The following is a 22,439-nucleotide window of genomic DNA, read 5'->3' as shown; positions in this document are numbered from 1 at the left end:
ATACTCAAGTGATATTGCATATCACTTATATATATCACTCATATAGTGTTTCTCATCTTGTTATAAAGATTCTTTTTAGTTCTGTCCAGTTGTAATCTATGCAAGCTTATTCATCCATTTAATAAAAACAGGTAATTGAGACTTTTTATCTTTTGAGTTTTTCTCATAATTCTGAGTTTATTTGATCCCTTTTGGCTTGTAATTCTGCAAAAATTGTGAGGAATAAAAATTCATTGCTAGAAAATAAGTCAGAATTTTGAGAATTGCTTCTGCCAAATAAAAAAAATGGGAATTGCAACTTTGTCTCACAATTCTTTCTTGCAATTCTGACTTTATATCTCACAATTTAGACCTTATATATATAAAAGGAACTTGTAAATCTATATATAAGCTGAAAAAATTGAGAGATACAATTTGTATCATCTTAGAATTGTAATACATTCTGAATTGTTAGATATAAGCTCAGAATTATGAGGAAATCAATAAGAATTGTTTACACCGGGTGTAACTCGAAACTTAGCTAAACTTAACAATGCACTCACTTGTTTCTAAATGTGTGCTTTGTTTCTTGTTTCCCATCGCAGAACTAAAGATCTGGCGCCCCAGTCCAGGATTAACACAGCAGCCTCTTTTCAGTCGAACGACTGGTTAAACTCTATGAAATCAGGCAATGAGATTACAAGGCTTGACTTTCCCAAAAGCGCTTACACAGTCTGCTTTAGATTCCCACCTCTGTCCTTTTGTCCCAGACGGCCTCGGCAGTCACCGGTGGCCTCGGCTCTTTACCAAACCAGACTCTCACTGTTAAACAGCGTCCTAACATAGAACATGTGTTCCTGTGTTGACAACTGCACTTGATGGAGGCGGAGGCTTGTGGGAACGACAACGTGAGACGGGGGAATTGAAGTCTCGCAGATCTGTCACAAAACCAGGGGCTTTGTTTGGGATTTGGATCCGCTGTTCAGAGATCATCGCTTGGCACAGAGGGTCTGCCGCGCTCATCAGCTGTTGATTATTGACAGTGTCTCGAGGTGTCATCAAAATGAGAGACATCTGTGTAGAGTAGATGAGTGGTTTGATGCGTGTGGACATGCATGAATATTAATGCACGGCCATAAACAATGATATGGGTGAGAGAGAAACATCATGAAACAAGGAAAAAGGAGACGGTCTGTTTAGCTCGTCTCTGGTTTTGGCCTAGAGTCGCCACTGTCGACTGTTCAACTTTGGCTTGCTTCGCTGCGGAGACTTGGGACGTTTAATATCAAACTGGAAAGATGCATCTGCATTTAATTCCCATTTATGTTCTTTCTTAAAGAGACAGTTCACCCAAAAATTTTAATTCAGCCGTTTACTCTGTTTCTTTCTCCTGTTGAACACAGAAGATGATAATTCAAAGAATGTTGGTAACCAAATAGTTGCCGGTAGCCATTGACTTTCACAGAGGGAAAACAATACTATAGACGTCATTGGCTACCATCAACTATATGACACCAGATGCTGGTAAATGATGAGAACTCTCACTTTAAATGGTCTTTTTTGAGTTGTGAATGTAGTGTATTTAAAGCTCGGGATATCCTCATTATGGATTCAGGCCATGTTTTTGACTTTCCTGAAACAGTGACTCCAGCTCATGTCCCATAATTCCAAGTGTGTTCCTTTGTGTGTTAGTCCCAAATAAATGTCAAAATCTCTCAATTCATATGACATCCAGGAGACCATTAAATGTGTTGAATTGAAACGCAGCTGAGGCAACGTGTGTCACACAGAGTTCAGATCTGCTGGAGCCTGAGACTGTTAGAGCAACTCGGATTAGTGATTCGGAGAGGATGGAATGAAATAACTTCATCACTTTAGTCCATATGATAGAGACAGTTCCTGTTGCTCAAACAGTTAAGGATGGTGCTATAACAACAACAAGGCCATGGGTTTGATTCCCAGGGAATGCATGAACTGATCAAATGTATACTTTGCATGCAATATAATATGCTTTGGAAAAAAGCTTCTATAAAATGCATCATTTAAATGGAAAAATGCAATGCTTTTTGTCTAAAAAGTGTTCAAATATATTTTGTATCACTAGTGTTTTCTGTGAAATGTGAATACTAACCAAACTATCTTCTTTTTTTTCCACAGATCAATGGTTTCGGTATCAATTACAACTACTTTAAGTTAAAGTTAGGAATAACAAAGATTTTTCTCCAAGGCTGCATTTATTTGATCGAACATACAGTAAAAATGTAAATATTATCAAATATTTTAGCAATTTAAAATAACTGTTATTGTAATATATTGTAAAATGTCATTTATTTCTGTGATTTTTCAGCATCATTACTCCAGTCTAAAGTGTCACATGATCTTCAGAAATCATGAAAATATGATGTTTTCTGACTATTTCTGACTATTATCAGTGTTGAAAACATTTGTGCAGCTTCATATTTTTATTGTTGAATCCATGGTAAGTTTGGGGTATGTAAAAAAAAAAAAAAACAATTCCGAAAGCATGCTTTTAATTGATGAAAAATGGTAGTATTTAATATAATTATTATTCATTGTTATGATGAGTCATTTTTATTAATAACATTCGAGTACTACTAATTATTGATGATCACCAAATCAGCATATTAGAATGATTTCTGAAGGATTGTGTGACACTGAAAATTCAGCTTTGCCACCAAAGGAATAAATAGCATTTTAAGATATATTAAACCACAAAGCAGTTATTTTAAATTGTAATAATATTTAACAATATTATTCAATGGCAAATAAATGCAGCCATGGTAAGCAGAAGAAACTTTTTAAAAAACATGTAAAAAAAAAAACAATACAATAATCATAATTATTCCGAACTTTTGACTGGTAGTGTAATTCTCCATATGCAAGACCAGCCAAGTGTGATTTGATTGCATGACCAATGAAACAATTATATATTTGCATGGCTGACACACATCCACAGTTATGGTTATGCATATTCACTGGGCCTAAACAGGGTGTGATGTGATCGTCACAGAACTGACATCTTTAAACCTTTGCATGAAGGGCCCAGGGGACCGTTAGATCAGACTTGTGGGGTGAAACCTCAGAGGAAACGGCCTTCTTACGCACCAACCGCCTGGAATCGCCGTCACTTTCAAGGGATTTGACTGAACAAATGACAGCATATGGTAGATGCAAGGAGAGCCGGGTATTGTTGTGACTGGGGCTAGAGTGTGTTTCTCTCCCACCCCCTCCAAACTCTTTCCTCATTGTGTTGTCACAGACGCATTGCTTCCAGTGCTTTAATTAGGCTTCAGGAGTTCAGCGGCTGGTCGTCCGTCCGTGAGCTGGAAGACGTCCCACTATTAGCCTCACGCGTGTTTTGGGCCATCTCACTGAAACTAGTTTGAAAGTCAGTCTGATATCTTTTTTCATGTCTTGAATCATCCAGCCATCAATTTGCTGGCAATGGGAGGAGAGCTGCTCTGATGCTCAGCACTGTTTCTCCATCCCTTTGATTCTAAAGGGGGGTCATTCATTTCAAAAATAGTTCTCTTAACTCAGTATTGGTCTTGTTTTCAAGGACAAATATCTAAACATTTAAAAAAAAAGATATATTTACTCGAGGAGCAAAATTACTATATTAAGTCTTGTTTTCAATTAAATCATATTTAAACAGAACTTATACATTAAAAGAGTTCATCAAAGAGTTTTTGCTTAAAACAAGGAAGTTGGTAGTACATTTTTTTTTTTTTTATTTAATTTTTACTTTTCTTACCCCATTGGTAGATATTTTCTTGTTTTATGCATAAACACACTTAATAAATTTTTCAGAAAACAAGACTGCTTAAAATGCTTAAATACCTTAATTTAACTCATGCCTAGTCCTAATCTAAACTAAGCCCCGTCTTTGAAAATGGGCCATAATGGTTTTATAAAAATATTCTTGAAATAAACAATAATTACGTTTATTTTTCTTAGCCCATTGACAGGTAAATTTTCTTGTTATGAACATATACTTCTTACATTTTGATGAGTAAATGTATCTTGATTTAATAATGTTTAGATATTGTATTTGTAGATGTTATAGATTTTAAATCAGTATTTATGTGTTGTTTAAAACAAGGGAAATGTATAACATTTATTTATTTATTGCTTCTGCCAAATAATCTTGTTTTCTTTTTCTTATCCCATTGGCAGATCTTTTCCTTTTTAATAAAAAAAAAATAGTATATATTTTGTTTTCGGAAATATTTTTTGCTTAAAAAAAAACCTGCCAATGGGGTAAAAGTTAATAAATAAATATTTATTTTATATTTATATTAATAAATCTACCCCACTGGTAGATATTTTTCTAGTTTTAAGCATAAACTTCTACGAAGTGGAAGCAAGTGAATGTATCTTGATTTAAGAATGTTTAGACATTTGTACAAAGAAACAAAACACAAATAACCGAGTAAGATCATGTTTTGCAGTGTAGTCTATATGAGACGGGGTCTGTCTCCACCTCACTTCCCTTTGCAGGGCCCTAATCAGTGAAGCAGGCCCAGCTGCCCCTCCCAGCCCCTGCCAGGAGTCGCTATCATCTTCTGATCAAATATTAATGCCACGATACTCTACTTGCTCACTAATCCACAGCCAATTAATATTATCTGTCAATTATTTACTGATGCTGAGGTGTGTAGCCAGGTCCCCGGAGGCTACATCGACCAGGGTTCAGAATGCATAATTGACTTCCTCTCCTCTCGCCCAGCCAGCGAACCCCTCCCTCCCCCCGGAGCGCCGCGTGCGCTTTTTATTTTCCCTTCCCCGTCCTGCTTTTTCATCTACTTTCATTTTTTGCCCCCTTCTTTTATATTTCTCCTTTCCTTTATTGTTTATGTGTGTCTTTTATGTCTAAATGGCTGTCTTTGTGGTGTTTTAACAGGGGCTGCGCGAATTGGAGCCCGTCGGCGTTAGCATTAGCATAGCGAGCGTCGGAGGTGCCCCGAGTGTCAGGAGGAGGGGGAATTTGACGAATCTCGGTGGAGATGTGTGGCTATAGAAGTGAACACGCGTTAAAGAATGTAGCGAAGCATACGCTGTGTTTCTGGAGCAGAAATATGAGAACCCTGATGATCCCAACTCTGATGATAAAAATAGAGACGAGTTATATTTGTAACCAAGCTGAACTCAGCACTTTGACAGCTGAGACAGATAGATAGATAGATAGATGTTCTTCCATATGTTAACATCTGTTATCTATCTACCTATCTATCCTTCTGTCTATCATTCTATCCATCTATCTATCTATCTATCTATCTATCTATCTATCCTTCTGTCTGTGTCTGTCTATCTATCTATCTATCTATCTATCTATCTATCTATCTATCTGTCTGTCTGTCTGTCTGTGTCTGTCATTCTATCTATCTATCTATCTATCTATCTATCTATCTATCTATCTATCTATCAGTCTGCCCTTCTGTCTGTCATTCTATCTATCTATCTATCTATCTATCTATCTATCTATCTATCTATCTATCTATCAGTCTGCCCTTCTGTCTGTGTCTGTCGTTCTATCTATCTATCTATCTATCTATCTATCTATCTATCTATCTGTCCTTCTGTCTGTGTCTGTCGTTCTATCTATCTATCTATCTATCTATCTATCTATCAGTCTGCCCTTCTGTCTGTCATTCTATCTATCTATCTATCTATCTATCTATCTATCTATCTATCTATCTATCTATCTATCTATCTATCTATCTATCTATCAGTCTGCCCTTCTGTCTGTGTCTGTCGTTCTATCTATCTATCTATCTATCTATCTATCTATCTATCTATCTATCTATACATCTATCTATCTATCTATCTATCTATCTGTCCTTCTGTCTGTGTCTGTCGTTCTATCTATCTATCTATCTATCTATCTATCTATCTATCTATCTGTCCTTCTGTCTGTGTCTGTCGTTCTATCTATCTATCTATCTATCTATCTATCTATCTGTCCTTCTGTCTGTGTCTGTCGTTCTATCTATCTATCTATCTATCTATCTATCTATCTATCTATCTATCTATCTATCTGTCCTTCTGTCTGTGTCTGTCGTTCTATCTATCTATCTATCTATCTATCTATCTATCTATCTATCTATCTGTCCTTCTGTCTGTGTCTGTCGTTCTATCTATCTATCTATCTATCTATCTATCTATCTATCTATCTATCTATCTATCTATCTATCTATCTATCTATCTGTCCTTCTGTCTGTGTCTGTCGTTCTATCTATCTATCTATCTATCTATCTATCTATCTGTCTGTCTGTCTGTCTGTCTGTCTGTCTGTCTGTCTGTGTCTGTCATTCTATCTATCTATCTATCTATCTATCTATCTATCTATCTATCTATCTATCTATCTATCTATCTATCTATCTATCTATCAGTCTGCCCTTCTGTCTGTCATTCTATCTATCTATCTATCTATCTATCTATCTATCTATCTATCTATCTATCTATCTATCTATCTATCTATCCTTCTGTCTGTGTCTATCTATCTATCTATCTATCTATCTATCTATCTATCTATCTATCTATCTATCTATCTGTCTATCTATCTATCTATCTATCTATCTATCTATCTATCAGTCTGCCCTTCTGTCTGTCATTCTGTCTGTGTCTGTCATTATATCTATCTATCTATCTATCTATCTATCTATCTATCTATCTATCTATCTGTCTATCTATCTATCTATCTATCTATCTGTCTATCTATAATTCTGTCGTTCAATCTCTCTATCGTTCTATGTGTGTGTGTGTGTGTGTGTGTGTGTGTGTGTTTGTAATGAGCAGTTTTCCTCTTTACTTTACTCACCTCCAATCACAACAAAGATCCCCCTCAAACACACACCTCTCTCTCTCCATCACACACTCTTTCTTTTATCCCCACTGAAGCACAAACAGCTCTCTGTCTTTGTAATCTGGCAGCCGCTGCATATTTGTGTCGTAAAGCTCGAATCACACGCTTCTGTTGTCATCTGTGAGGAGTCACAGTGGATGTGGACTCATTGAAGTGCCGTTGATGCTCGGGATTATTTGAACTCACTGACACAAATGCCTCAGTCAGCTCTAACGAGTCGGACATTTGAATTTCCGACCTCCAACTAAGAAAGTGGCAGAATTCCACACTGTGAAGGGTTTAAAGGGGTAATGCATTCCTCTATTTAATGTGCTGTGTGGAGGTGATTTCTGTTAAAACATAAAACATCACCGTTGGTTTATTTCACACTTTAAAGAGTGTGGGTGTAGATTCTAGCAACAAAGCTTCTTTACGAATCATTCTTAGGAATCGTGTGACCATGTGTTGTGTGTCGTGCACACAAGTCCTCAGGGACGTCTGCTTTATTTTCACGAACGCTTCACCATAGCTAACACCCCCGAGGGCCTCCGGCACCAACGCTCACGGTCACAAACATCAGCCATGGGAACCTGCGAGCTCCAATCACCTGTGCGCTGATGTCGTGGTTAAGACGTGCAACCAAGGATTCAATTTACCAGACAGAACACCTGCTTTCACATATGCTTGAGGAGTCCCAGCGAAGGGACCTGGCAAGAGAGGAGAGGAAACTGAGATTTGTGTCCAAATGAAAGAAGTGAAGATGAAGATGAGCTAACCAAAGGTTACATCACGACCGTCCCTGAAGTTGAAATACTTTGGGATGTATAAGCTAGATGCTTTTGCTACTCTTATGAATGATAAATGGTAGAGGTTCAGAAAAGGTGTTTTTAAGATCTACAGGGAATTGCAGCCTCTTTAAAGACACTGTTTGCTAGGTTTTAAAGTAAAACAGCAGTCACAGCATGTTTTACTTCTGTTGTATGCCGTATTTCAGAATGAATATACAGTGGACCAAAAAATATTTGGTAAATCACACTGAATCTAATTGCATTAAATACAAAAAGAAAATCAATCCAAATGGCATACGCAATCAAATCATCCTAGAGCTTTCCTCAGAACTACCTTGACTTTTCTTTTTCACCAACATTATAATAACAATTAACATGTTACCGTACAAATATCTAAACTTTCTTAAATCAAGATACGTTTACTTCAGAAGTGAACTGACAACAGATATTTAGTCTTAATTTCTGCAAAATGAATGAAACTAATTTTTTCTTAGAACAAGAACAATTGTCTGCCAATAGGGTAGTAAAAGTTAATCTTGTTTTGCCATTAAATTAAGTTTATTTTTCATAATAAGCATAAACTCAAATAATTTTGGTAAGTTTTTCAGTCAACAATAATACATATTTTAATATTTTTGAAATGTATTTCGATTTAAAGGGATAGTTAACCCAAAATTGTCATAATTTACTTAACCTCAACTGTTCCAAACCTGTACGAGTTTCTGTTTTTTTCTTCTTCTGAACACAAACAATGACATTATGAAGAATGTTGGAATTGCTGATAACCATTGACTTCCACTGTATGGAAAATAAATATAATAAAAGTCAATAGGTAGCTTCAGCTGGTTGGTTAGCAACATTCTTCAAAATATTTTTTATGTGATCCACAGAGGAAAAAAGTCATAAGGTTTTAAATTTAATAGTAAGTTATAATAGAATAGAATAGATAATGATAATGTAATTTTGGGGGTTGAACTATTCGTTTAAAATGCTTAAAGTCGTCAGCAACGGTGAATGCAGTTGGATCCAGTGATGAATGACATCAGCAAAGTTATGCAAGTCGAAGTGCATCAAGTCTTGAGGTGACCGTGTGATTCTTGTATCTCAACAGTCTGTATCGGGTTTCTCAGAGAGCGCTGAGGGGCAGAGTTAGATGGAGAGAGAGAAAGCGAAATCTTTAAGAACTGACGGCTGCTGTTTTATACCACCTGTGTTTCCGGTGGGGCTGTCGGGGTCCTGAGAGGGCTGCCCCCACCAGCTGCCCTCCTTCACGCCTGTTTGTCAGGAGCTTTCAATAAGTCTCACGTGCATCCAGCTTGAAGAGAAGAGTGAAAAAACGAGTGAAACGAGATGCTTCCTGCCCTTTTACTGGCAAGTGGCTTCGTTAAAGGAACCTGTGAAATCAGTTTAATAGGCTGACATCACCTCTGGGCCTCCGATGGCCCACGTCCCCGGAGATCTTCTCTTCTCTTTTATTCTCTTCTCTTCTCTTCTCTTCTCTTCTCTTCTCTTCTAGCAATTCCCGCAAAAATGAAAATTTGCTGAGTATATCTTCACCCTCAGGCCAGCAAAGAGTTTCTTTTTTTCCAAACAGCTAACAAAACATCACAATAATCCACAAGTAATCCACACCAGTCCATCAGAAGCAAAAAAAAAAAGCGTCTTCTAAAAAAAAAAAAACTTGCATTTTTGTAGGGGGAAAATGCATTTTTAAACCATCACCTTTGTCCATATATAAATCCATAATCTATAATAACACATGATTCCTCCAGTAATCAAATTGTCCTCTCAAATTAAAATCCACCCACCTACTGTATTTGTTTAGAGCTGTTTTGGCTTGTAATCATAGCTTGATCTGTGCAGATGTGACGGTAGGGTTGTGGGAAAAACACAAGGAGAGGGTAAGATCCAATTGCAGGTAAGGTTTATTGCACAAACAGGTTAAATACAAAATAAAACTGTCTTGAGAGACAAACCAAACAAAAAGGGAACCGGATGAAACGGATAAGAACGCGGAGGAACAAGAAGGTAACGAGAAGACTCGCGAGACAAGCACAACTCACACATAGGGTAGGACTCCATCCAGATGACAGAGAAAGACAGCTATACATAGGGAGACTAATGACAGAGGATTGTCAGCACCTGTGCGATTCTAATTGGAGTGCAATTACTGTGAAGACACAACCAGACTAGAGGAATTAAGGTGCCTATGGTGAAGTGCCTAAGGAGAAGTGAGCTCACTAGGGAACACCCAGGAAAACAGAGACTGAGAGCGTGACATTACCCCCTCCCCTACGGAGCAGCTCCCAGATGCTCCACCTGAAACCCCGGAAAACCTAACAGAAAAAGAGGTAGGAGGGAGGTGAAGCGGCGGCGGACTAGGGGGAGGGACGGAGGGTCAGAAAACAGAGACAAACAACCAGGTGGAATGGAGAGACAAAGACAGGACAACCAGGTAAAATGGAAGAAAACAGAGACGGAACAACCAGATGGAATGGCGAGGCAGAAGCAGGAGAGGTGAAACACAAAACAAGGAGTCCAGGAGGGTGGTGGACTGGCGGAGGAAAAACAAAGGGGAGGGACGGAGGGTCAGGTCCAAAGGAGGAAAGTAGAAAAACAAAATGAAAACAAAAACATGGGTAAATGGAGGACATTAGGTGATGCCCACCCGGGCGGAACAGAGGACCATCACACCCATGTGGTCAAAGCAGAAGCCCCCCCAGGGCGGAGCGGAAGGCCACCACCTCCACGTGGTCGCGGCCGAAGTCCCCCAGGGCGGAGCGGAAGACCACCACATTCTTGTGGCCGACCCCATGGGAGGACGAAGATCACCGGTGACTTGACTTGTCTCTGGAGAGTCATCTGTGACTAGCCCTGACTCTGGAAGGCCATTTATGACTAGCCCTGACTCTGGAACGGCCTCGGCCTCCGGAACAACAGCGGGCACCGCCTCGAGAACAGCGTCGGGCACCGCCTCGGGAACAGCGTCGGGCACCGCCTCGGGAACAGCGTCGGGCACCGCCTCGGGAACAGCATCGGGCTCCGCCTCGGGAACTGCATCGGGCTCCGCCTCGGCCTCGGGAACTGCATCGGGCTCCGCCTCGGGAACTGCGTCGGGCTCCGCCTCGGGAACTGCGTCGGGCTCCGCCTCGGGAACTGCGTCGGGCTCCGCCTCGGGAACTGCGTCGGGCTCCGCCTCGGGAACTGCGTCGGGCTCCGCCTCGGGAACTGCGTCGGGCACCGCCTCGGGAACTGCGTCGGGCTCCGCCTCGGGAACTGCGTCGGGCTCCGCCTCGGGAACTGCGTCGGGCTCCGCCTCGGGAACTGCGTCGGGCTCCGCCTCGGAAACTGCGTCGGGCTCCGCCTCGGGAACAGCGTCGGGCTCCACCTCGGGAACAGCGTCGGGCTCCGCCTCGGGAACAGCGTCGGGCTCCGCCTCGGGAACTGCATCGGGCTCCGCCTCTGGAACAGCATCGGGCACCGCCTCGGCATCGGCCTCTGGAACAGCATCGGGCACCGCCTCGGCATCGGGCACCACCTCGGGCACCGCCTCGGCATCGGGCACCACCTCGGGCACCGCCTCGGGAACTGCATCGGGCACCCCCTCGGGCACCGCCTCGGGAACGGGCACCGCCTCGGGCACAGCCTCGGGCACCTCCTCGGGAACAGCATCGGGCACCGCCTCAGGAACAGCATCGGGCACCGCCTCGGGAACAGCATCGGGCTCCGCCTCGGGAACTGCATCGGGCTCCGCCTCGGGAACTGCATCGGGCTCCGCCTCGGGAACTGCATCGGGCACCGCCTCGGGAACTGCATCGGGCACCGCCTCGGGAACTGCATCGGGCTCCGCCTCGGGAACTGCATCGGGCACCGCCTCGGGAACAGCATCGGGAACGGGCACCGCCTCGGGAACAGCCTCGGGCACCGCCTCGGGAACAGCCTCGGCCTCTGGGACTTTCTCCAGGCCTTGAGGGACGGTCGACGCCTGTCTCCTCCTCCTCCGTCCGCAACGATGGCGAGTCGGCGGCACCTTGTCTGGAGACTCAGGCGTTGAGTCGTCCATCTTAAGCTGTTGCTCTGGGCTGGCGACCATCTTGTGCTGTGGCGCTGGGCTGGCGGCCATCTTGTGCTGTGGCGCTGGACTGGCGGCCATCTTGTGCTGTGGCACTGGGCAGGTGGCAGTCTTGTCTGGAAACTCTGGTGTGGTTGTTGCATCCCACTGAGCACGATGGTGCAGGTAATTGGTAAACCCCCAAAAGTCCAGGATCTCTAACCCCTTCATCTCCCATTGAGGTAAAGGATCATCCAGGCAATTATTAAACAAATCTTTTAGTGCTGCATCATTGTAACCTAACCCGACTGCCAAAGTCCAAAACAATTGCGCCAGGCCACCCACCTCACTTCCCTTTTGATGAAGGGTGGTTAAGTTCCGGAATCTCCCCCTCCGTTCCTCCATGGTGGCTGGGGAACCGATTCGAAATCTCACACCGCTGGATCTAGGCATGATGGAGTCCTTCTGTGACGGTAGGGTTGTGGGAAAAACACAAGGAGAGGGTAAGATCCAATTGCAGGTAAGGTTTATTGCACAAACAGGTTAAATACAAAATAAAACTGTCTTGAGAGACAAACCAAACAAAAAGGGAACCGGATGAAACGGATAAGAACGCGGAGGAACAAGAAGGTAACGAGAAGACTCGCGAGACAAGCACAACTCACACATAGGGTAGGACTCCATCCAGATGACAGAGAAAGACAGCTATACATAGGGAGACTAATGACAGAGGATTGTCAGCACCTGTGCGATTCTAATTGGAGTGCAATTACTGTGAAGACACAACCAGACTAGAGGAATTAAGGTGCCTATGGTGAAGTGCCTAAGGAGAAGTGAGCTCACTAGGGAACACCCAGGAAAACAGAGACTGAGAGCGTGACAGCAGATTTCTTGTCTGACTTAAATTATGATTTTTTTTCACTGGAGAAGCATGATTATGGATTAATTTTTTTGGCCGGAAGCAATTTAAATGCACTAGCGGAAGCTATGCAAATGCACTATTTACATAATGACACGTGAAGTATCCAACTAGTATCATGACTCTCAATAATACATTTTTAAATCAGCTGAAGTGTGCAGTTTGTGTCATTATGGCACCAAATGGAATTTTCAGTATAATAGTAATAATATTTATAATAATAACAATCAGTAATAATTTGAATTATAATATAATGATTGTTTTCGAACAGGTTTCCCAAACAATGCTTCTGCCCCTTTTACCCTCTGACACTTCATCTTTCTTATGCCAAGATTTTGAATATCACAGTTTCAATAAAAAATGCGGTATAAAGTAATGAGGCCGGTAGTGTATAAAATAGTGATATTTACACTCATGAAGTGTTTACTCTCTTATACTCATCAAAGCAGCCCCTCCTTGCGTCTGACATTACTGAATAAAAGATCTTCTCTTCTGTTCAGGAGTCAGGTCTTCTGAAAGGATGATCACTCCTTTTCTTTATTCTGCCGTTTGTCTTTGCCGAAGCCAAGAGAACAGGAGCAGAGGGAACGTGCACACCGGCTGGGTGAACCTGGGGTCAAAGGTCGTCCGTTTAATGGGGAGGTTGAAACGTTGCTCAAAGCGCATAGGAGTGCGAAGGTGTCATTAATGCCGAGCAGGAATGTTCCAATAAAAACAGCACTTCCTCATGCAAAGCTGGCCATAAAAGAGCACAATAAATATCTCATTAGACTGATAGCTGCTGGAACTCAGTGTATATATAGGATGGAGCGAGACGTCTCAAAAGCCCACGACGACATCGGCTAACAAGATACAGGGCGCACACTCTTTATGGATGAACCCAAATTATGTCATATTTCCGGAGACGGTGAAACCCCAAGCATCTGCATTGCAAATGAAGCTTATTGTTCTTTATGGTGCATCTCAGGTTGACTTATGCAGTGACATTGCCGGTGGGTGAGATATGAAAGACATGCGCAGATTCCTGTGCGGAGTGAAGTATGTCTGCAGACTTGGAAATCCAATTTCCAATTTACAACACAAGCCTTTTTGTTCACGAATGTGCTGGAGATGGTCTTGATTGAACGTGAATTAATGTCCCATCTCATGTTTTGTCACAGCAGGAAACACTGTATTTGTAAAATACAGAACCGTTCCTAACTTTCAGGGCTGTAAAAGTTTAAGGCTGCATTTATTTGATCAAAAAGAAAAACAGTAAAAACAGTAATATTGTGAAACTTTACAATTTCAAATAATGGTTTTCTAACTGAATATATTTCTGCTGAATTTTCAGCATCATTACTCCAGTCTGCATTGTCTCATGATTTTTCAGAAAATAATCTAATATGCTGATTTGCTGCTCAACCATTATTTCTACATTGTACACCAGATCCTGGACAAGCATCTGCTGACCAACCTGAATGTGTAAATTGTACTGAACTGTACACACTGTGCACACTTCAAACTAGTCACTGTATTCACCAAAGTTTACCTGCTTAGGGATAATCAAATACCCTATAAAACAGCATTTAAAATACCACTGCGGCATTATTCAGCTCAGGTTAGTTCAGTGTTGATTCAGTTCGGTTCAATATCAGTGTGAATGTTGTTAAGCAAACTCAGGTCCACCATAAAGCAGGTTTAAATCAGATTAATGTTGATTCAGTTTAGTTCAACAACAGTGCAAATTCTTCGAATTAAAAGAAAGGCAAATGTATCATTATTCAGTTCAAGTCAGATTAGTGTTGATTCAGTTCAGTAACAGTGTCAATGTTACAGAGTTTATTTATGAAATGAGCAGCTTGCTTAGCTTTCACAGCTAACAAATATATTCTAATACACTTTTTCTTGCATTCCCATTAATTTCTGTAAATGTTATTTCTAAACTTCAGTTTTTTCAATGTTTTATTATGTGGACATTGAGGAAACATTCAATTTCATCATTTTGTAACAATTATCGAATTGTTACAAGTATTCTCTGAACATTCTGAAACATTCTGAACGTTACTTTTGAATGTTTCCTTAACATTCTAAAACAAGAAGTAACATTTAAAAAATGTTAGATCAACATCCAACTAAAATATAAAAAAAAAAAAAACATTCCAAGAAAGAAGCAGTTTTTTTTTTAAAACATAAGACACAAATAACAAATAACAAACGCTCGGTTAACATTACTGGAAGAACGTTTGTTCGTAACATTGAGAGAACCTTGCCAGAATGTTTTCCAATATTTGAGGAATGTTTTGTTGAATTCTAGCAGTGATGTCATCAGTGGATGCTCTCTGGATTGGAAGCATGGAGGCACACATGTATACATGTACGTACGCACATGCACGTTCGGTCCGTGTTGAAAGTGTGTAGCATCTGGCTCGAGGAGAAAACTCCCTTCCTCCCTTCCTCCCTCCCTCCCTTTCTGTTTCTCCTCTCCTCCACATCCCCTGGTTTATCTAAACAAGCCGGACTAATCCCAACTATCAGGGGATGCTCTGTCAAAACGTGCTGCAGGGGCCCTAAGGCGAACAGAGCCGGTGAGCAGCGTGCGCGGCTCAACCAGCTCACCAGTGACAGAGCAGAGGGGCGAGATTAGCATAATGCCTATCGGTGTGTGTGTGTGTGTGTGTGTGTGATGGATAGAGAGAGGGAGAATGTTTTGTGTGTGAGAGACCGAGCAAAAGCATATATCTGATATAAAAAAGGAACTTGCATGCATATAGTTGCATGCACATTGCACTGTGTTCATGCATTGCATGCACTGTGTGTTTGCTGTGACCTGACAGCGTATCGCTGACCTCGTCACACGTTTGCATCTAACTTTTCACTCTGTGAAGCGCCATCCGGCCGTCTGTCTCCTCTGGTTCTGCTGGGCGGAGAAACACTCTGACCGCACCTATGGAAGCAGAGAGAGATGGAGCTCGTCTGAATATTCATGCCCTGGGCCCTCAGCACCACCCGAACCCCCCTAAAATCCTCGGCGCTCTACCCCAGCGACGTGCTCCAGGTTAAGGCCAACTCGGAAAGAGACACATGCAGAAGAAAAGAAAGAATTAGTGAGAGGTTTGATGAATGACTCTTCCTTTTTTCCTTAGCCTGCATTCCCAGGAATTATAACATCTCGTTTTTTTTCTGATCTGATGCATTGGTGCGAATGCCAGATAACGGAAAGTGTCCGATTAGCAGCAAGTGTTGACGTTTGTATGTTTGAACTGCGCAGACATCAAGAGATGACAGCTGAAATCAGATTTCCATCTCAACTGTTACATTTTATTTCAATTGATTTCTTAATTATTCGACAGATGAAATCACTGTGCTCTACTGAGTCAGGGTGTGTAAATCTGAAAATCTTTACATTTTAATGAAAATTAAGATTAAGATTTATATAAAATGTTGAATTATTAATTCCAAATGTTAGTTATTCTATATTGAAAAAAACTCTATCTTGACACTTTTGTTTGAGCACAATAATATTATGCATACATATTTTTTAAATATCTGTGAGAAATATGGCTGGTTGCCTGTTTATTACTTGTCACTACAGTGCTTGCTATTTTGGGTGTTAAGGTGCTATTGGTAATTGGTAGGGTGTTACTAGATGGTTTCTTTGGTGTTGTGTGTATTTGGAGTTTCTAGATGATTCCTGGGGTGTTGCAGGTGGTCATTAGGATGTTTCTATGGTATTGTGTGTAGTTTATGTTGTGAATGGATGCTAGCATGTCGCTAGGGTGTTTCTGCTGTTGTGTGTACTTGATGGGGTTCCAGATGGTTTCTGAGTTTATTGTTGTTGTTTTGCTTTGCTTCATTTTTGTATATTTGATGGAGTTCTTGATTGTTTCTAGTGCATTGCTGGGCTGTTTCTGTGGTATTGTGTGTAGATGATGGGATCTGCTGAACTGTTTATTGGGTGTTGTTAGTGCTTGCTTTTGGCCATTGCTCGACTGTTTCTTTGGTGCGGTGTGAAATTTGATAGGGGTTTGCTAGACTGTTGATTGGGTGTTGTGAGTGGTTGCTGGGGCGTTGCTAGGCTGGTTGCATTGTTTCACATGTGGTTAATGGGGGTTGACGGTGTGACGTCTTGTTTGGAGATGTCCAGTGTTGTAACTGATCTGTTATCTTGCGTTTAGTGGTCCAGTTTATCTGTTGTGTTGATGTGGATCACTTGTCTTGTGTTTGTGACTGGGCCGCATCTGTGAATGCACACTGGGCCAGTGTGTGTGTGTGTGTGTGTGTGTGTGTGTGTGTGTGCAAGGCCTCATTATCTGAACACTGAGCGCTGGGACACTGGCCTCTATCAGCAGCCCAGTCGCCCCCGGCAATTCTGCATCCCGACTGCCTCATCCGCACACACACACACACACACACACACACACACAACCCGACGCCAAGTGAACTCTAAGGTTTAGCACCGAATCAGATCTAGCGCCTCTTATTGTTTTCAGAACCCATGAGTGCAATGGGACCCAATTGGGACCTCATTACTTTATTGTTCTGAGAGCGTTTGGATGCGATTTACACACAGAATATTTGAATAATTCCTAGTTTGTTTTAGTTCAGTTCCATTTCTTGGCCCGAGCTTTGTTACACGACTCTTTCTTCCAGTTTAAAAGAGTATTTGTTTGCGTAGTGTGCTTGAATCCATCCTATCAAACTTTTTGTGATATTAATGTCCTAAAAACTATCCCACCCCCCTCTCATCTCCCCCTCCTTACAATGTCAATTAATCTCTAATATTCACTGTGGCTCATTGAAACAAATGAGCGTCATGTGTTTGTTATTGCCTCTAATGGCTTCTTAATGTGCTGGAGTCTGCCTACTTAATAACGAAGTATCAATACGGCCCCGCTCAGTTATTAAGGCTTTTCATCATTTGCTGGACACTTGTTTAAAAGCACCTTGATTTGAAACGAATACACAGAATAATAGTGTGGCATGGCAATCATACATTAGGAGTCCTAATCAATAACGCCTCTGTTTTGCAGAGAAGAAGTCACGGATGAAGTTGTTGCTCGCATCTTAACGGTGGACGACAAAGACATGGTTTTGGTGAATAATGACCCGGGCTGCATCGCATGTACTAGTAAAGCAAAGCCTGGGGGTTTATTAACATCTCGGACCCCTGTCAATCACGCTAAGGCCCGTCCCAGTGCCCAATTATCTTTGAAGCCAGGGCCTCGGGGTCTGGACGTGATCAATGAGCGTGCTCCGTCGTCGATACGGGTGCAGAAGAAGACCTATTGATCAGCCAACACTTGTGGACAGCCGCTACGAGCCGGATAATGTCAGATTGAACCAGCTAGAAGATGTGTGTGTGTACAATACACAAGCCTATTTGGTCCTCATAGGGGTGTGTTTATGTTGTGCATTGGAAAAGTGATTCTTTTGTTGAAGCTGAGAGCAGGTGCTCACATGGAAGGCACAGGTTCAGATTAAAACCTTGTCTTCAATAACTTGTGGTTAATTTAAGTTAATTTAATGCATTTACCAGAAACTTTTATCCAAAGCGACTTACAGTGCATTAAGAATAAAAAATTTTATCTAACGTGTTTCCTGGGATTCGAACCCAAAATGTTGCGCTTGCTAATGCAATGCTCTACCACTTGAGCCACAGGGACACTTTTCCTTTTAAAGAATTGAAGTTAAAAAATCACGGTTTGATATTGTTTGTATTAGTCTTAGTGATTTTTATCCAACTTGTAAACTATGAAACTATAAAATTAACAAAAAAAAGTTAGAAAGCGTGTTTTTGCATGGATGCAAAAAAAGAACTATTTATGTTAGAATTTTGACATCACTTGTATGATTATTTTCAAAAGCATTTGTAAAAGTACTAGAGACAGAGCTTTTTCGAAACTCCCAATCATTTCAACTTCGGAAAATGATTCACTGTCTCAAAGCGATCCAGTCGGATGGCATACCAAAAATCATTTGATTCAGCTTGGGACGCTTATCTTTTGATTTAGATCGTAACTTTGGAGAGCTTTGGAGTACTTGTCTTTGGAGATCATGATTATTATCAATGCAGTGGTTTTTATGATTTTTTTTAACGAACAGAAGTCCAAAGAACAGCATTCATTTTAAATGAAACCTTTTGTAACATAAATGTCTTTACTTGTCAACTTTGATCAATGTAATGCACCCTTTTCTGATCAATAAAAGTATCGACATCTGATGAGATGCGAACTATCAAAACAAATGTCATTTATTGTAAAGAAAGATGCACAAACACTTTTTTTTTTTCAACCAAACCACTTAACAAAACGACATTTGTACAGCTTGAGATGATAAAACGATAGTAACAGAAATAATATTGTTGATGGATCATGTTGTAGTGAATGTGATTTTCTACATCTGTGATTCCTCTTCTACAACACCTGTAAGACACAGAGACTTCAAAAATGATGAAGAATAGTGTCATTCCCGCTGCATTTTATGCACTCACTTGGTTTGATATAAAAATCAATAAAAATTTTAATCATTAAAGTGTCTAAATATTTAACGGGGTGTCTGTGTTTAAAACTGTGATGCATGTGTGTGTGTGTTTATTAGGTGGCAGGTGGGCAGCGTCAGGGCCAGGGGAGGCAATGGCACCGCGGTAAAGCCCTAAAGCCCCGTGGGACGCTGGGATCAGGAGGAGGGGTCGCGATCCATCCCGCCCATGCTGCACCTCAGCAGGCCTGACATCCACGCTCAGGGGGGACGACCAACAACCCCCTTCAGAAATACAGCAGCCTGCACTGTAATTAAAGCCTGGCCCAGACGTGAGACCGCGGCTGACACAGCATGGGATGGAGCAGAGACCCAGCGGACTGATGTACATAAAACGAGTGCAAAACGAACAGACAGAAACAGACGTGCATGAGTAATGGACGCCGCTGCCGCACACCCGCCATAAAACACACACAATCATACAATCAAGATTAGGCACAAAAGCACACTTTCTCACTCTGTCAGCTCTGGATATCAAAGTTTCTCAGAGTTAACTGAAAAACCACTCACCCCGTCCCGCGGGGGCCCAATAAACTAACAGTTTTTCTTCGCGGCATGTACTCGCCAATGCACGTTTGCGTTGCACGTCACCGCCTTCTCCAAATCTGTTTCCCATTCTGCGCGCCGGTCCCTCAGCTGGTCCGGGGTCTCAATTATGATGGATGATTATTACATCGAGATCGCTTTATGATGCATGCACTCGTTAAAACTAAAAGCGCGATCGTTGCGCTTGAGTAACCTTTCTGTACATCATTTTTAAGAGTGAAACTAATAAAGCCGGCGTTTTATTTGAAGGACAGGAAATTAGGATGCCTTGATTTCGGCCCTGAGAACCTGGTGCTCAATAATCATAAGCTGCCAGACAGGAACTGTGTTTTTCCGACTGCCTTCAATGTGACTGGAATATTGGTCACAGCTTGTTTGGTATCAGATTAGAGTTTTAACAGAGATGTATGAGGGCTTTGTGAATGCAATATAGTAACGTGTGTATATGTGGTATATTAACATTAGTCAGTCGCATTTGAGCCTGAACCATATCTGTGTTGATTTATTACACTCAAATTGTTTCAAAGCTGCTTGCATTTCTTTCCTCCACATATTTAAAGCAATGTGAGCACTTTACAATGCGGTCCAATTAATGAATTAAGCAAATTAGGCATTAGTTTATATATGTAATGTGGGCTGTTAAAATTTGTTAGCTATAGTTAATAAAGTAGAACTGTTAACCAGCTAACGTGAAACTTTCATTAGCATTTTATAAAGGCCATATACATTTAAGGGCAAAATGTGTTTAATGTTTATGTTCAAAATTTGCAAAAGTGCTACAGTAATGGGATTTTTTTTTTTTTTGGTATGATTTAATCCCAGTTTCAATAAATGTTTCGTCATGCTACTAAAATTACCAACGTACAAAGTCTTGATTTTTCTAATGCATAAAAATCTGAAAACAATGAACATTAATGATGTTGATTTCTGATCCTGAGCCATTTGTGTTTGGTGCCAAACTTGATTCTCAACTAATCAGAGCATCTCCTTTTCTATTGCTTGGATAAAAGAAAGTCATACTGCTTTAAAACAACACATGGGTGTGTAAACAATTACAGATTTTAATTTCTTCGCTCAAGGTTTTTTGTCTTGGCTCTCTTTGTTCAGTGTCCATGTCCTCCACTCGACTTCCTGCCCTGGCCGTGGCCAACAGGAAATGAAGCGATCGTCTGAGTTCTGATGTTAATGCTTCACGTCAATGATCTTAAATTAATCTCAGAAGTTTCACATACTCAGCTGAGGGCAACATCTCCCCACCCTGCAGCCATCACACACACACGCACGCACACACAAATACCCACATGCTTGAAAAATTAATTAGCTGTTTGTTATCTAAAGCTGATCTCAGGGATTTTTGTTTTGGGGCTGGAGAGGCAGTTAGAGGAGTGACCAGCATTACAATAACAAAAGCAGTGCCTATTAAGAGCTACAGCATCCCAGTGTGTGTGTGTACAAAACCTGAACATGACATACCTAGTTCATATTAAAAAGAAAATATAATGTTTCCTCCCTTTTTTATTTTGGGATGACGTGATGTGTAGATTGGGATTCAGTTTTACAGTATATTATTGTAAATATTATATGGAAGTGATTTCTAGCACGATTAATGCATAAGAGAGCACTTTACCTGCATGAGATATGTTGTGAAATCATAATCCACAGTTTGACCTTCTGTGTATCCTTTTTTTTATGTTTTGTCTCAAAAATTAGTAGTTTTTATAGAACACCAAAATCGATCTTTGCTGTGTTGTGCTTCATTAGCCCACATAAGGTGATAATGTTAATTATTTGTTCACTTCCAGAGTATCTTACCGTGAATGATCTTTTTTACAGACATTTCAGTTCACATGGGTCTTTCTGTAATGTTTGTCAGATCTAGCAACCGTAACCAAGGGAGGTGGAGCTTTCCAAACAGTTTATTGGTAGTTGTTTACACATTTTCCACTAAAACTCAAAGGGTTCAGATGGTTGTGTGTGCAGTTATCCATTGTGGAGGGTCTCCCGCAGAACATCCATCCTAACAAATTGGCAGCACTTTTTGAATACGTATATTTTCTCTAGATTTATTGCATGCAAACGGAGCAATGATGAAGCACTCTGACTTGGCAGACGGCTCGTCTCGGGAAGCGTGTAAGCTGTCAGATGAAGTTGTAATGGAGGAAGACCTCCGCTGCTCAGGTTGATGTGCGTTCTCTCCCACACAGAGGCTGCCAGCCACCCGACACTTTCCGCTGTTTTCTTTGTTGTGAGGCTGTATTCCCTTGGCCCAAGGGCTCATGGGTAACAGCTGAAGCAGTGGCGGAGGGGCCTTGCCAGCCTCAGGGCCCCTGCCACCCTCTCTCTCTCTTTCTCTCTCTCTCACTCTTTCTCTGTTACCCATATGGTCCGTCAAGCGCTAATTCCCTAGAGGCCTGTTAGCAGCACACAGCCCCAGTTCTGCCCCTCCTCCCTCACTGTCCTTCCCTCGCTCCCTCTCTCTCTTTCCTCAGCTCTCCTCTCACTCCACCACACAACAGCCCAGCATCCTCCTGTAACAGTGATAGATGGAAGGATGGATGAATAGACAGAGACAGACAGACAGACAGACAGACAGACAGACAGACAGATAGATAGATAGATAGATAGATAGATAGATAGATAGATAGATAGATAGAACGACAGACAGACAGATAGATAGATAGATAGATAGATAGATAGATAGATAGATAGATAGATAGATAGAACGACAGACAGACAGACAGACAGACAGACAGACAGACAGATAGATAGATA

Source organism: Carassius gibelio, chromosome B8 (genome assembly GCF_023724105.1).
Source record: "Carassius gibelio isolate Cgi1373 ecotype wild population from Czech Republic chromosome B8, carGib1.2-hapl.c, whole genome shotgun sequence".
In the NCBI taxonomy this organism is placed as follows: Eukaryota; Metazoa; Chordata; class Actinopteri; order Cypriniformes; family Cyprinidae; genus Carassius; species Carassius gibelio.
This window is presented reverse-complemented; position numbering follows the sequence as displayed.